At 39.1% G+C, this 15,613-nt stretch overlaps 1 pseudogene; it reads right to left on the bottom strand.

The window, feature by feature from the left end:
• Positions 1-12,424: 12,424 nt before the first annotated feature.
• On the bottom strand, positions 12,425-15,267 carry LOC139012893 (ATP-dependent RNA helicase DDX54 pseudogene; annotated as a pseudogene).
• Positions 15,268-15,613: the final 346 nt, after the last annotated feature.

Genomic DNA, 15,613 nt, shown 5'->3' on the forward strand with positions numbered 1-15,613 from the left:
TTTCAGTGCAGACTCTGAATTTTTATATAAATTGAACTACTTTTGTGAATGGTTGGCTAAATTGAGTTAGCCAACCATTTACATTTTTCTGCTTCACAATTCTGCCTCACAATTTTTATACTTGAATTATATTACACTTGAATTATTTTGCTCTTGCATTATTTTAACAATGGATACCTTAAATAAGTGGACATCATAAAACCTTTACCTACTGGTAAAATGTATTTGCACAAACATTAGATATTGATTATTAAAATAGATACACAGCTATACACTATAGGAAAATTTGCCTGAACTGAATAATTTCTTAATATCTCCTATTTTAAAAATGATTGCATAATTTTATTCTTTTTCAGAATATACTAACAGACACACTAATGAATGACAGCTAAGGTAATGATTATTGAACAACAAACAAAAAAAATGTTGCAAACTAAACTGGACCTGCCTAAGACAGAATATTGGGCCAAATTCTACCATATTCACACATGAGACTGTCTGTAAGGCATCCTCTCAGCAACGAAAGGCACAATTTAGATTTTGGTGGTTATGTCTGTGGACAGCCTGAGGGCTGAAAAAAAGAAAGGGTTGAATCAATTCAGAATTCCACTATTGTTCTTTGCTATGTTTTGGGGAGACTTTTAAATTGAATTAGACTTCAAGAAGAGACCACACAGAAAAACAATCCTGCCTGCATCTTATTTCAACTTTACAAGTCAGTTTCTCCATCTCTTGTGATAATGCATACATATTAAAGACAAGGAAAGTGGCTTTTCAAATTTCCATGCTCTCACCAACCAGCAAGGAATGCCATGCTAATCAGATTCCAGTCTCCATGCAGAGTGACTGCTGCCTCCTGGTGCCTTGAGTTAACATTGACATTCTGTGTATCATTTTATGCCTAACTATGAACCAAAAAATACTGCTGCTTTTAGAAAAGAAACTGATATTTATTGAAGTCCTCATTTGTTGGTGATCTGTGTGTGTTAGTAATTGTGTTGATGGATGATACAAAATTAATTACAAATCATAATTAATAATTCAAGTTTATACCTTTGTGTTATGCCAAAACATAGGTTTCTAAAAATTTTTAATTTTTCTTGGACCCAAGCATCTCTTTCTTTTACTTTGGTTATTTATAATGTTCAATGTAACTGGGTTTCCAAGAACTTAAAAGGTAGAAAAGGTTCTTCCATCTTGTTTCCTAGTACTGCCTTCTTCTGGAGGAGAATGGAGTGGCAGCTGAATAGATGGGTTTTCTCTTTTATTTTTTAAGGGAGGTTAGGAATACATTCAGTTTAATCTAATTATTTTACATATAGATAAACAGGTTTTTAAAAATAAAATTTTATCCTTCCTTTATTTTTCATTTTCTGAAGAAAAGAAGGTACCTCTGCATTTTTCATATTATTCTCTCAAAATTATAACTTATTTAAATCATCCTATACTTCCAGCTTAAACTCTTATCACTGATTACTTTCTTCAATCACAGTCCCAGGATTAGGTTTGTATATTTTGTATCCCCAAATTCCATTGTCACCAATGAAAATTGTTGACTAAAAAAAAATCATTGTCCCTAAATTGAACTCAACTCTTAATATAAAATATTTTCTGAAATTATTATCTCACAGCTGAATTATGATCTAAAAGATTGTATAGATAAATTGCATCTAGTATTTTTTTGTCTGATTCTTTAGGAGATTCTTTGAAACCCACTCACTTTGCCATTGATAGAAATATGATTTATTGAATTGTACCCTCAGCAATAGGAGTATGATTTTTCAACCTTTTTTTTCTAGAATGGCAGTAGGAATGTGACTTACCTTTACCCCCTTCTCTATTTTCTAACTGTTAAATTCTTGGGAGACATTCTGAATGGCCAGTTTAGGTGAGGAGACTACCTATGGATTAATTAATAGTGTGGCCAGAGTACCTGATCTCTTAGCCCAAACATAGCTCCTAAAAATTCACATTCTCAGACCACCCCCTCCTCATAATACTAGTTATCAATTATTATATAATAAATAGTTACAAATATAGTGGTGTGAAGCAACATGCTTTCATACTGTCCAGTTTCAGTGGGTCAAGAGTATCAGCACGGATTTGCTGGGTCCTCTGCTTCAGAGACTCCCAAGGCTGGACTGACAAAGGAGCTAAATCCAAGTGCAGAAACTGCTAGAATTCTGTTTCTTAAGGACTGTTGGATTGAAGGCCTCCGTTCCTATCCAGCTGTTGGCTACATGTTGCCACGTGAATCTATCCACAAGGCATTTTGCTTTATGGTAGTCCCATTTGTTTATTTTCCTCTTCGTTTCCTTTGCCCTGGGAGATGTATCGGTAAACATATTGCTGTGAGCGATGTCTGAGATCTGTCTGCCTATGGTTTCTTCTAAGATTTTTATGGTTTTGTGACTTACATTTAAGTCATTTGTCCATTTTGAGCTTATTCTTGTGTGTGGTGTAAGTTGGTGGTCTAGTTTCATTTTTTTGCATGTACCTGTTCAATTTTCCCAGCACCATTTTTTGAACTTTGAAATTCTTATCTTTTCTCCCACTTTTTCCCTGTTCTCTACCAATCTTAGTGTCTGAGGAATCCTAGGACATGCATATGTTTGGAAACATTTAAAAAAAGTTTTTTTAAAAAAAAGTTTAAAAATGATGTCATTAAATTCCCACCATTAAAACCTCAACCATCCAAAGAATGTCTAACCTTAAGCAACATAATTTCACATTGTGACCACTAAGATGAACTAGGTGTCAAAACGTACCCTTTGCTAGCGAACTGCACTGAATTGCTCTATAAGACTGTTAGCTGTATGCTGGTTGATTACTGAAAGCAGCTTTCTAAAGATGAATGTGTGGATTTAAAGAGGGAATAGAACTGGGTCTTGGAGTCCTTGGATCACTCTGGGGGAGTTAGAAGGGTCCTTGTACATTATATATACCAATCTCATTTACTCATTTTTTAGTATTTTTTTCTTTGTCATATGTCTTCTCACAGAACAGCCACAGAAGAAATGATCTCAGTTCTAAGAGAAGCTTCTCCTTGGTAATTGTTTTTTCGCTAATTTTATGGCACCTTAATTTTGTAACTGATCAGAATCCATTTTTTCCTTTGTCAGAAGACACACTGGGAGTCATAGCCACAACTCAAACCTGCACATTCTCACTCCAAAGCCCAGGGTATTTCTTTTTCTTTTAAATATATTTTTATTGATTTCAGAGAGGAAAGGAGAGGGAGAGATAGAAACATCAATGATGAGAGAGAATCATTAATTGGCTGCCTCCTGCATGCCCCCCAATGGGGACCAAGCCCACAACCTAGGCATGTGCCCTTGACCGGAATCAAACTGGAACCCGTCAGTCCGCAGGCTGACGCTCTATCCACTGAGCCAAATCAGCCAGGGCAAGGGTTTTTATTGCATACAAAGTTTACATCTTATCCCCCTAAGTCCCTCTGACTTTACCTTACAGTTTATCTAAGCCAGTGGTTCCCAAACTTATTTGGCCTACCACCCCCTTTCCAGAAAAAATATTACTCAGCGCCCCCTGGAAATTAATTTTTTAAAAACTTTAATAGCAATTAAACAGAAAGATATATGCCCCCAAATGCACCTGTGGCCATCACCGCCCCCCTGGATCGCTGCAGCGCCCACCAGAGGGCGGTAGCGCCCACTTTGGGAATCACTGATCTAAGCCATACACTATTCCTATATTATAAAATGTTTTCTATTTCAAGTTTAGAGTTCATCAAACTATGATAGTGATCTATTTAAGGTTCGGGAAGATTTGGTGCGACACATTGTTTCTCTTATACGTTTTCTTCACTTTTTTCCTTTGTTACTTTGATGTGAAGAGTCTGATTTAGAAATTATGAATGGATTAAGTGGAAGAAAATGCCTCCCTCTCTTTTCCTCCCTCCTTCCTCCCTCCCTCCCTTTCTCCATTCTTTTCTCTCTTCCTTTGCCCTCCCAGCTTTTCTTCAATTTCTTCCTCCACCATCCATGATAAATGTGATATTTTGGTCATAACTATGTTGCAGGTAGAATACATACATTTTGAACAACAACAACAACAACAACAAAAGCACCCTCAGTTTCTATCAGAAAAATATATAAAGAAGTTGAGAAAAATACAAATACTTGTGGCCTTCCTTCCTTTTTTATATAAATGTTTATGTCACTTGGGAATGTTTCATAGCTGCTGCATGGTAGAGAAGCAGAAAAGAGAGAAAGGAAAGGAAAGGACAGAGAAGAATGACTTCATAATTAGCCTGAGGTTATAGGCTTTCTGAGTGTGAATTACATAGGGAGCAGTGTTTTCAGTCAAGTGAAAACTGACGTGGAAATGGATTAAGCTACACATTTTAGGTCTCTAAGGAACTTTGATTTTTTTTACTTATACTATTTAAAGATGATCACTCTCTGGGTGAGCCAAGTTGAGGCCAAAAGAACAAGGCTCCACTGGCTCTCCTGAAAGGATTGCAATTTATTTCTCTGGAGTGGCCTAAGTTCGTACTGATTGATTCCAACAAATCATCCTGTTTTCCTTTAGAGATTAATGTGTTACAATATAACACCCACAGAAAACTGGAGGAATTAGTAATGATGGATTTCGAGAACCATCTTACCATAAAATAAATGGAAAACGTGGGGCCTATTATATGTGTAGCTAGGCAGAGAATTGTGTGAGAATACCTAAAGGAATAATTTTGAGACCTAGGCCAGGGTGTTACAGAATGAAAGTATCTCCGTGTCACGTAGATTTATGAGACACCACTGGAGGAGTTACGTTTAGGATTAACAATCTCTGTTGTATAGCTTTCCATTTTTACTGTTGGGATTTTTATACACCAATGTCTTCCCATTTTAACACGATTCATTCACTTTACTGATTAATTCAGTAAATATTTATTGTGTGCTAAATAAATGCCAGGTGCTTAGGATAGAAAAATTTCTAAGTGTGGCATCCTATTGAAAGAAATTTGCAGACCATTGAGACTATAAGTCTCTGAGAAAACTTACTCCCCCTTTAACTTCTCCCCCTTCCCATGAGAGAAATTGGGTAAAATAATGATGAAAGAATACTTAATGCTATTTTGGAAGTAAAAGAGATATCTGGAGTATAATTCACTCATTGATCATATTTAATTTTCTTTTTTCAAAATATATTTTTATTGATTTCAGTGAGGAAGGGAGAAGGAGAGAGAGATAGAGACATCAATGATGAGAGAGAATCATTGATCAACTGTCTCCTGCATGCCCCACACTGGGAATTGAGACCGCAACCTGGGCATGCGCCCTGACCAGGAATCAAACCATGACCTCCTGGTTCATAGATTGATGTCAGTCACTGAGCCACTCTGGCCTGGCATATTTAATTTTCTTAAAATCATCCAGTTCTGTACTTATATGTTGGAGCCAGATTCCTCCCATTTGCCCCTCGAGATCCACTCCCAACATCACATGGTTTCTTGATTTCCGGCTTCTTCAAGCTCAACTTGACCAATGGGATGCCCCAGCAGAGCAGAGGAGACGGGAGAAGAAGGTCTTGATCTTTCCCCTCTTGGTGATCATCTTGAGATGTTGGTGTCCTTACTCTTCCCCAGGAAGATTTCTCTCTAAGACTCTCTGACTCTGGGCTCCATTGGCTGTTCTCTTTCCAGCTCCTGCATAGTGAAGCTCTGCTGTTTCTAAGAGCTGTAGTATTCCTGAGGTTCCCCTACACTCTGCCTGTGATTTTAAAAATAGTTCCTTTGTGAATGAGTGCTCTTAGATTTTTCTATTTTGAATGGGGGACTCTGAATACTACAGTGTATATTTAGTCATCTTATTGTGTCATAATTATATCTGTTTCCTGCCTTGTCCTAAAAACACCACAAGAAAATGTATGTGTATATTTTTATTGTTTGTAAATACAATATTATAATCTTTAAATTATCTATAAATTAAATATTATAAACATGAAAATAATATTGCTTTGTAAACCATTAATTACTCTCACCTATTTTCATATGCTATATAATGATTATAGGTATGAACAACAGAACATACAGAGCTCACATACAAAATGAGATGGATAAAATTATGCCCTAAAGAGAAATAATGTACTCTTTGGCCTTTCTTTGGTATTTCTTTTTCTTGATTTACTTGCTTTTCCATCCCTCCAAACAGAAATGAAACAATACTACTTTTGTTTCTTATTTCAATATTATTATGGTCTTCTCTGACTTTTAATGGAGCATGTGTACTTTCAGTCTGACAAATCTGGCAAGATTTCTTAAAAGAAACAGAAGTAACACTGACCAACAGGTGTTTTACTATTCTCATAGGCCCTATGAAATGACTGAGTTAAAAGTTCAAATAAAATTTAGCAAACTTGCTTCAGTCAAAGGAACATTTTTGTTAAGATGGCTCAACTAATATTTCTGAAAATGAAGTATAAGTCATAGTAGATTAAATGAATTTTTAATTCTCATGTATTACAAATGTTTAATAAATGTATATTTACTCAATGGAATATATTTTACAATCTGATTAGAGTTTATAGTCAACAGAATTAGAATATATTCTGGTTTTCTCAAAATACTAATATGAGCTTTCAATTTTATAAAATTTAAATTAATGTGACTAAGATTTCTCTTGGCCCCAAAGTTATAGAACATCAAAGTTATATAATCAAAGGTTCTTAAACTATAGAATATACGGCCTCCAGTCCTTGGGTAGCCTACAGGGATTTACAAAGCCTAGGATATTATATGGAAAATATCCATTTTTGTTACATATTTGTATTTTCCTGGGAAAACTTCATAAGAATTCAAAGGAGATTTAGAGCCACTATTTTAAATTTTATTGACATGGGAGATTTTGCTAATTTCAAAAAATATTAAGGAACCTTACGTATAGGGCCACTTTTTACTGGGGATAGGCATGTGGGGAGCATCATGTGTGCCATATCTGAGCAGAAGCTATAAAACATTTCCAGTTTCAGCACTTTCACATTTACTTCTGCCCTCAAACAAGATACATCTTGGATGGAGGGGGCTCTATCAGCCTGAGTCCTTTGACAGAGCAATATGTGGACTTTTGAGGTTTCTTTGTTTCTGCAGCAAATATTACCCTAAGCTGACTGATAAATAGCATGTTCACATTCTTTCTAGAGTGGACTAAATCAAAATGTCTGTGTCTGGTTAAATAATAAATCAGTTCAGCCCTAACAGGTTTGGCTCAGTGGATAGAGCGACGGCCTGCATACTGAAGGGTCCCAGGTTCGATTCCAGTCAAGGGCATGTACCTTGGTTGCAGGCACATCCCCAGTAGGGGGTGTGCTGGAGGCAGCTGATTGATGTTTCTCTCTCATTGATGTTTCTAACTCTCTATCCCTCTCCCTTCCTCTCTGTAAAAAATCAATGAAATATATTAAAACAATAATAAATCAGTTCAATTTGCATTTGCTACTTCCCATTCTATTCCACGAGGCCTGGCATGTCATCATCTACAATTACCTCAGCATAAGGATTTCCCACTTTCAAGAATTGTTCATGAACACTTTCTTCTTAAAATCAGTTCATGAACTTTGCTTCCAGCTTAGGAGTAACAAGAAGCATATTTGCTCTCCCTGCCGAAGCAATAGCAAGAAAAATACAGTCAAAATAAAGGGAAGGGTTTTCAAGATCCTGGATATTAGGCAACAAAAACAGTAGTCTCTGAGAAACAACAGATGAGGTGAGTCCAATTTGATGAAAATCTTTCAATTGATTTATTAAACTATTATTTGAAGTTGTAAATTAGTTTAAATGACAAAATAGTAAGTTTAAACCCCCAAACATTTTTTACTTTAATATTGAATGTATTCTTATTGCATGGCTAGCCTCATCAACAGAAACGAGGAAGTGATTTAAATATCTGTTGGTTTAATATTAAAGTAACTGAAGTCTTTATGCAGCCAAACAATTTGCAGTTATTTGAACTATAGAAAAATTACATTCAATGGCAATTGAACAGCTTCTGAGTGTGTGATCTTAAAGGATTCTAACTCAAAACCCCCTCATCTGAAATAGGTTCCACATGAGCTGGCTTACAAAATCCAGCTAGTTTCTTGTTGCTATGAGCATTGCATTTGGAAACTCACATTTTCTCCTAGTATTAAATTATAACAATCTTGCTATTAAAAGTATAAGAATAGTGGAAACTCCTTCATTGAAATGAAAGGTTTTATTATTCTTGGATTATATTAGGAAATGATACTCATAGTTTTCTACAAGGATATACTTAAGAGTATTTTTTGGAGCCTCTATATGATACTCATAACATTGAGCCTTATGAATTTTCAAAACCCCATGAACTGATGCTATTCCCCAAACCCTCACCCCTCAGACTCCCGCCGCACTTTGAGATGCGGAAATTGAGTCTCAGAGGAGTTAAGGCATTTGCCCAGGATCTCACAGCTGTAAAGCAGCAATGGGGTTTTGAAGCTGCGAGGAAGGTCCTGACTCAGGGTTATCGTTTTGCATTTGGTTAGACCCAAGGCTGCCTTTCTTTGTGGCCAAAAGATACAATTATGAACAAAAAGTTTCCTTGTTCTGTAGGATCTTCCTTTCTTTCTTTTTTAGGGGAATTATTAGTTGGTATTTTAAATTAGGACATCACAGAAGTAGAAAAGATATGTTATGACTATGCAAAGTTGCTCTCAAAAATGAAAATTATGTGTATATAAGTTTTAAAAAGTAGGTTGCAAAATTATTTTAAAATGTTGAGCTTTATTTTGGAATAGGAAGATCTGTATAACGCAAGAGAGAAATGTGTACAGAGCAAGAGAGAAATAGGGAACAACACTACGTTTTATTTCCAGAGTTGCCTTCGTCTCTCTAAGGTTTGGAGCAAGGTGCTTAATTTAGTTATGCCTTTGTTTCTGAATTTTTAAAATGTTGATTTTGGAAAACCCTCCCAATCAGAAAATTCTCTAACGTTATGAAATAACCTAAGGTAGCTTTGCAAACGAATGAACTACAACTATCAACAATGTCAAATGTTACACACCTTTCGAACAATTATCACATCATAGTGATATGTGAGATAAACAAAATGAGAAATTTACAGTTTTCACTTTAAATTAGAACTCTTCCTTACCCCTAAATAAAATTTCTCAGAGCTAATAAATTCTATATACTGTAATATATGAAAATGCTATGGTAGATAAATTCAATTTTAAACATTTTGCTTTTTGTTAAGAACAGATACTTATATGGACATTCACAGACAATAGACATCAGTTAGAAATATTAGTCAGACACAGAACTTTTCTGTATGCATTTATATTCATTTTTATCTAAAAGATGACAAAGAGAGGTATCCACATGTCCACCTGTATTAGCCAACCTCAAGTTCAGCTGGGTGCCGGGAATGGGTCAGGATTCACTTCTCTGCTTTCTCTGGTCTTGACTCAAGAGTTTTAGCATCTCATTCAGATTCCAAGAAGCCGTGTAAGTTATGGAGTTGCAACTAAAATCTCAATATAAAGCCAAGTCTCTTGGAAGGTTAGAAGAAATTTATCCACTGGGGAAGGAAGGTGAGGGAGAAGGCCCTCTATATTAGCCTGGACTCCAAGGGATCTCCTTTTTTTTTCTTTAATATTTCCTTTTGAGTGTCAGAATACTTCCCCCTGACTTTATCACTTACTTTTATTAGTTTCTTATTTCAGAAGATGAGAAGTGCTGTGGAAGGAGAGTGGACAGAAAGGGGTAAGGTGAATACTAGTAAGGTAAGAAACTGTGTTCAGATTCCATTTCGTCTTGTACTGTCTGTATGATCTTAGCCAAGGCAAGTTACTCAATTTCCTCTTCTGTAAATAGAATAATAATACTACTTCATAGATTTGCTTTGGGGATTAATTAACATATGTAAAGTACTTAGAACAGTGCCTGGTGTAATGTAAATGTTAGCTACAAATATTAACACACTATGTGCTTTATAAACATCTACACTAATAAAAGACAAAGATGCTAATTGACTGTACCTTCGCTATGCCCACCAGCCAATCAGAAGAGTATGCAAATTACCCAACAAAGGTAGCAGTTAATTTGCATACACAGGAGCCCAGGGAAGACTGAAGATAGTGTAGAAGGAAGACAAGCACTGCAGAAGGGAGCCAAGCGGTGGAGAAGGGAACGGATCGGAGGTAGCAGAGACAGGAGTGGAGCTGAGGCAGAAGACATGGGAGGGAGTGAAGTGGCGGAGAAGGGAGGGAGCGAAGCAGAGGACACGGGAGGGAGCCAAGGTGGCAGAGAAGGGAGGGAGCCGAGGCAGCAGGGAAGAGAGGGAGCCGAGGCCGCGGACATGGAGGGAGCTGAGGCGGCGGACATGGGGGGTGGGGGGAGCCGAGGCAGTGGACACGGGAGGGAGCCGAGGCGGCGGACATGGAGGGAACCGAGGCCACGGACATGGGAGGGAGCGGAGGCGGCGGGGAAGGGAGGGAGTGAAGCAACGAACACGGGAGGAAGCGAGGCAGTGGAAAAGGAAGGAAGTGAGGCAGCGGTGAAGGGAGGGAGCAAGGCAGCAGAGAAGGGAGCGAAGCCTGCCTCAGTGGGCTTCGCTCCCTTCTCTGCTTCGCTCTAGTCTCAGGAAGCCCTATTCTTGCAGGAATAGGCCCGAGGAAGCCCTATTCTTGCAGGAATCTTCCGGCAACGGGTCTCTAGTTTATAAATAAACCCCGCTTGGTCACAGTGTGTGATCTTTTTAATGTATTGCTGGATTCGGTTTGCTAATTTTTTTAAGCCTTTTGCATCTGTGTTCTTCAGGGAAGATAATATATTGAAAATATTTTAAAATGTACTACTGTTATAAAGCATTTTTTGCTCTTAGAAATAGTGTTTTGCCTTTGCTTTTTCATGTTTTGCTGTGGTGAAGAGTGTCTTTGTGCTGGCATTAGTAAATATCTTAAGGCACAATGTACCCTAGGATAAGGATCTAAAGTCATATTGCATTATTATTCTTGTGTGGTAAACATAATTTATAACAGCTTCTTAGCACATAACATTAGGTCATCATTATTTTGTCTTTTAATGTGGCTGTCAGTTCATACTAAGAATAGAACTGTAAGCTTCTCTATTTCTTATCCTCTTGGGTTTGCATGAAGATTATATATTTTGAAGTTTTTTTGCAGGAATAATTTAAAATCACATGTCCATTTTATTAGACTTATTATCCTGAATTTATCTGAAATCCACTCATGAGATCACAAATAAACTGAATAATATTGTTTCATTTTGTTGTTAATTGTTAATCCTCACCGGAGGATATTTTTTTCCATTGAATTTCAGAGAGAGTAGACGGGAGAGGGGGAGACAGAGAGAAAGAAATATCGATGTGAGAGAGACACATGGATTGATTGCCTCCCGCATGTGCCCCAACTAGGCCAGGGATCAGCCTCCAACTGAAGTATGTGCCCTTGACTCGAATCAAATCCATGATCCTTCTGTCTTCTGGCCAATTCTCTATCCACATTAAGGCTTGTTCCTTCTTTATTGCCCACATATTTCCAGTGCCAGATGCCCGAGGACATTTTATATCATTTCCTTGTATTTTGAATCTTTGTGCCTCTATGCTGGCTGAGCTGTAGCAGTTGGATAGTTCCTGGACACCTTTTGTACACTGAGATAGTGAACAAATATGTAACTATACATGAGAGGGACTGCAAACTTCATGAATATATCCCACCAAACCAAACCAAAGGGATCCCCAACTGCAACTCTCTTAGCCATATCACCAAAATGTCCATGGCCTCTTCAACATGGCCTCGTGTAAGGAGAAGTATGATGGAGAAGAAGTCCATGTGGAAAGGTCTTAACAGGTCACAGCTAAATTATTGAAAACATATCACCATGTCAAACATTGCTAGAGTTCGTTCAAGGGCCTTGAGACAGGCCCTGGCACATAGAAGAACCTGAAGTTAAAGCTTTTCTAGAGTTAAATATATTTCTGGGTGGAAGTCTATAAATAACAGAATTTGATAAATCCAGGTGCAAAATCCAGATTAACTTGAATTGCTCCTGAGTGCATTTCCTGAATATCAAGGCCCCAGGCAGTTTAATTTGCTTTTCAGGAATGATACCAATCCTAGCAGATACTTAACAGTTAGTTATTTGTTTATTAGTTTAGTTCACCCTATTCTTGATCTTAAAAGGTTTATTATAATAAAGCCAAACAATTGTACATTTTATTATTAACTAGAGGCCCAGTGCATGAAATTCATGCACATGTGGGGCCCTGCCCCCCAACTCCCTAATATTCATGTATATATGTATATGTGTATATGTATGCATATTTTGTTTCTTTTGTTAATCCTCACCTGAGGACATTTTTCATTGACTTTTAGAGTAGAAGGGAAGGCAAGAGACAGAGAGAAACATGAATGTGGGAAAGACACATCAATTGGTTGGCTCCTGCACATGCCCTGACCGGATTGGGTCAAAACAGCACCCCAACAGGGCCGACTGCTGGCGGCCACGGGGTCTCAGTGTTGAGCGTATGGCGCTTTTCTGTTTCTGCTTCCACTTCTGGTAGAGGTCCCGCTTGTAGGAGCTGCTGATGTAGTGACCACTCTCTGTCTTGATCTTTTTCTTGTCCTCCTGTCCTGTTCCACAAACCACTTCTTCTTCCGGTCCCACTTGAGCTGCTGCCTGCCCCTGGTTAGAATCTGGGCCTCGTCACCCATCAGGTCCAGGACAGCGCCAGCCACCTGCTGCTCAAAGGCGACCCGTCCCCACCAATGCTCAGGCCCTGTTCACTGTCAAAGTCCTTGGGCCGATAGGGGACATAGAAATCCTAGTCCAGCAGCCGGGCCTCCTCCTTCCTCCTCTTGGCTCCCCGCTCAGGTCCTGGCTGCTGTTTCAGGCCCACGGCCGCTCTGTAGACATCCTCCATGCTTGCCCCCTCCTCCGCCACCTCCTCCTCTGTCCCAGGCCACTCTGCCTGCCACCCTGGGCAGCACCTGCTGCCCTGCTCGAAGCTGGCGATGGCTTTGCAGCTTGGCCCGCATCACCTGGCTGCTCAGGGTCCGACTGGAGGCGTTGATCTCAAAGATGGTCGCCAGCGAGCTGTACTGCTTGATGCTGTCCACCAGCCTCAGCCGCTGCAGTGGGGGTGAAGGCCCAGCCCCGCAAGGTGCAGCTCCTTGGCCGGCTTGATGGAATCTGGCGAGGACGCCGGCCGCCAGCACACATACTGCTGCTGGGCGTTGTCGGCCACGCGGCCCAGGCCCCACGGCTGCAGCGACGCCTCCAGGGTGCTCCTCAGGCCGCAGTCCTTGTCGTCCATCCACCACGCTCTGTGACACCCGGCCCAGCAAGCCTTCTCCGCCCACTGCACCTGAAGGCTCCTCGTGGGGGCGGGCGAGGGTGAGGGCACCGCCCAGGAACAGGCCCAAGTCCAGCAGCTAGGGGACCTCATTTGGGGCCACCAAGGAGTAGGCTGTGCCACTTCGGCCAGCCTGGCTACACCCATGTGATGCAGGAAGAGCTTGCCCTTGGCTGGGAAGCTGAAGTTGGTGACGTTGTCCAGCAGAGGGATGTCCAGTCCCGGGGCCACCAGGTCACTGACGATGAGGTGGAGCACTTGCCGGGTGAACTTGGCCAGGTTGATCTTGTGGGCCATCTGGTCCAGGGCGCTGTAGATGTGGGCGCAGCTCACCTGCTGGAGCAGCCTCGGCCCCACACAGACCAAGTGTGTGTGTGTGGGGGGGGGGGGGGGAGGGGGAGGGCAGCCGCTCAACACCTTGGGGGAGGCAATGGGGGCGGTCTGGTTGGGGAGGGGCTGATGGGGGATCTGGCCCGTTGGCTGCCACAGTGCATTATAGCCACCAGTAGTTCCGCTGTTGGGTTGGTTTGCATATTAGCCTTTTATTATATAGGATTAGCATATTCTGTTACAACAGTGAAAGGAGAATTTGTGATTTTGGACTGCCAGAGTAGACATTTATTTTAGAGTTTTTCCCATTTGAACACTGAAATTTGTATTAAGCATTAGAAGATCTTCGTGATTTTCTGCAGAATCAGTTTCTTAATACTGAGCCATGAATATCAGCGTGTATTTCTGTGTTTAACTGTCGATTGAGCAGTATTGTTAAGATGTTTTACAAAGAATTTAAAAACAACATTTAAGACGTTTCTTTTATTGCTATTGTGCTATGGACCTTGAATTTGGAACGTGTTTGTCTTTAAAAAATAACAACACTTACGTTTATTCTCCAAATCTTATTTGAAATTAGAGTTTATTAAAAGTTTCAAATCTTTGAGAAAGTCATAAAAGATATAATAAAACTTATGAAACTGTGTTAGGGATCAATTAAATCTGTTTATATCTAATATTATTTCCAATTATTTCTTTTTGCAGAAAATATCTGCTGTTGAGCAGATGTTGTACTGTCATTGGCCTCTGTCATTTAATCATCACTTGCTCCGAAAGAAGTTAAATCTCACAGAAAAACAAGGCTGCCTTAATTTTCTTAAAATGAATTCTCCACTCTCTGGAAGTGATGAGTTCAGTCCATGTATTTGAGCAGACATCCATACTGAGTGATTATATATTTGTGATATAGCAGAAATATCTTTATTACCCAAGATCTAAAGAAACATTTGGGAATAAGAGATATCTGATACTTGTATGATTTCATTGGGTGTCCTTTCATGAAAATAATTGACATACCAGATATTTATTTTGATGAATCAAGACTCTTAAATGGTGTTTAAAAAATAGTGAGAGGACAACTGTTAGAATCTAGTGAGAAAATAGTTCTTATTTCTTTCTTGAGTAAATCGTAGGTCAGTGTTACAACAGAACCTTCTGGGACTTAGGAGGGAGTCATTAATCCTTCAGACTAGGATGTCATCATGTTTAGAGAACACCTCATGTGCATGAAACCATTTTAAATTTCTCTGATTATAAAAGAATTTCAGAGATTTTTGTTCACTATGTGAGTAAGTAGTAACTTAATGACGACACTCCTGGGAGTCCATTTGAATTCACTCATCACTCAACAAGTTCCAAAGAACCTTTATAGTCTTGTTTGATCAATCCTAAAAGGTCAAAGTCAATCACATTCAGCTTAATACATCATGTGAACTGTGTGTAGGAATCAATTCCATAGAGCAAGCCTCCTCAAAAGACTTACCTTAAGCCCATACAGACCAAGGAGGTTGTTACCACTGTTGACATGGTAGTGAATAGTTAAAACAGAAAAGTTGGCTATTTGAGTAGACATTTTATTTTTCATATCACCAAAAGTCAGATGTTTTGTTTTCTCATGGGAAATGGCTTTAGAAACATCTCTCCCCTGGGAATGACTTTGGAATTCACACACCAAGGTTAATACAGAATGTCTTGGACAGTATTGGGGTTATTTTTAACACATGACAGAAGTTCATGCGGTGGGAATTCTAAAATGCGAACGAGTAATTCTCTCAGCAATCATATCTTAAATAATAAAAATAGGTAATGTCCATTCCTTCCATTTACTCTTGTGTTTTCATAAATCTAAAAATGCAGTTCTACCTTGGGAAATAAAAGTTCATCATCAGCATTTATGAAAATAAATAAATTTGATGCAGTAATGTTTGATT

This window comes from Myotis yumanensis, unplaced genomic scaffold (genome assembly GCF_028538775.1).
Source record: "Myotis yumanensis isolate MYYU_CA2020_CCGP unplaced genomic scaffold, mMyoYum1.0.hap1 SCAF_6, whole genome shotgun sequence".
Lineage (NCBI taxonomy): Eukaryota > Metazoa > Chordata > Mammalia > Chiroptera > Vespertilionidae > Myotis > Myotis yumanensis.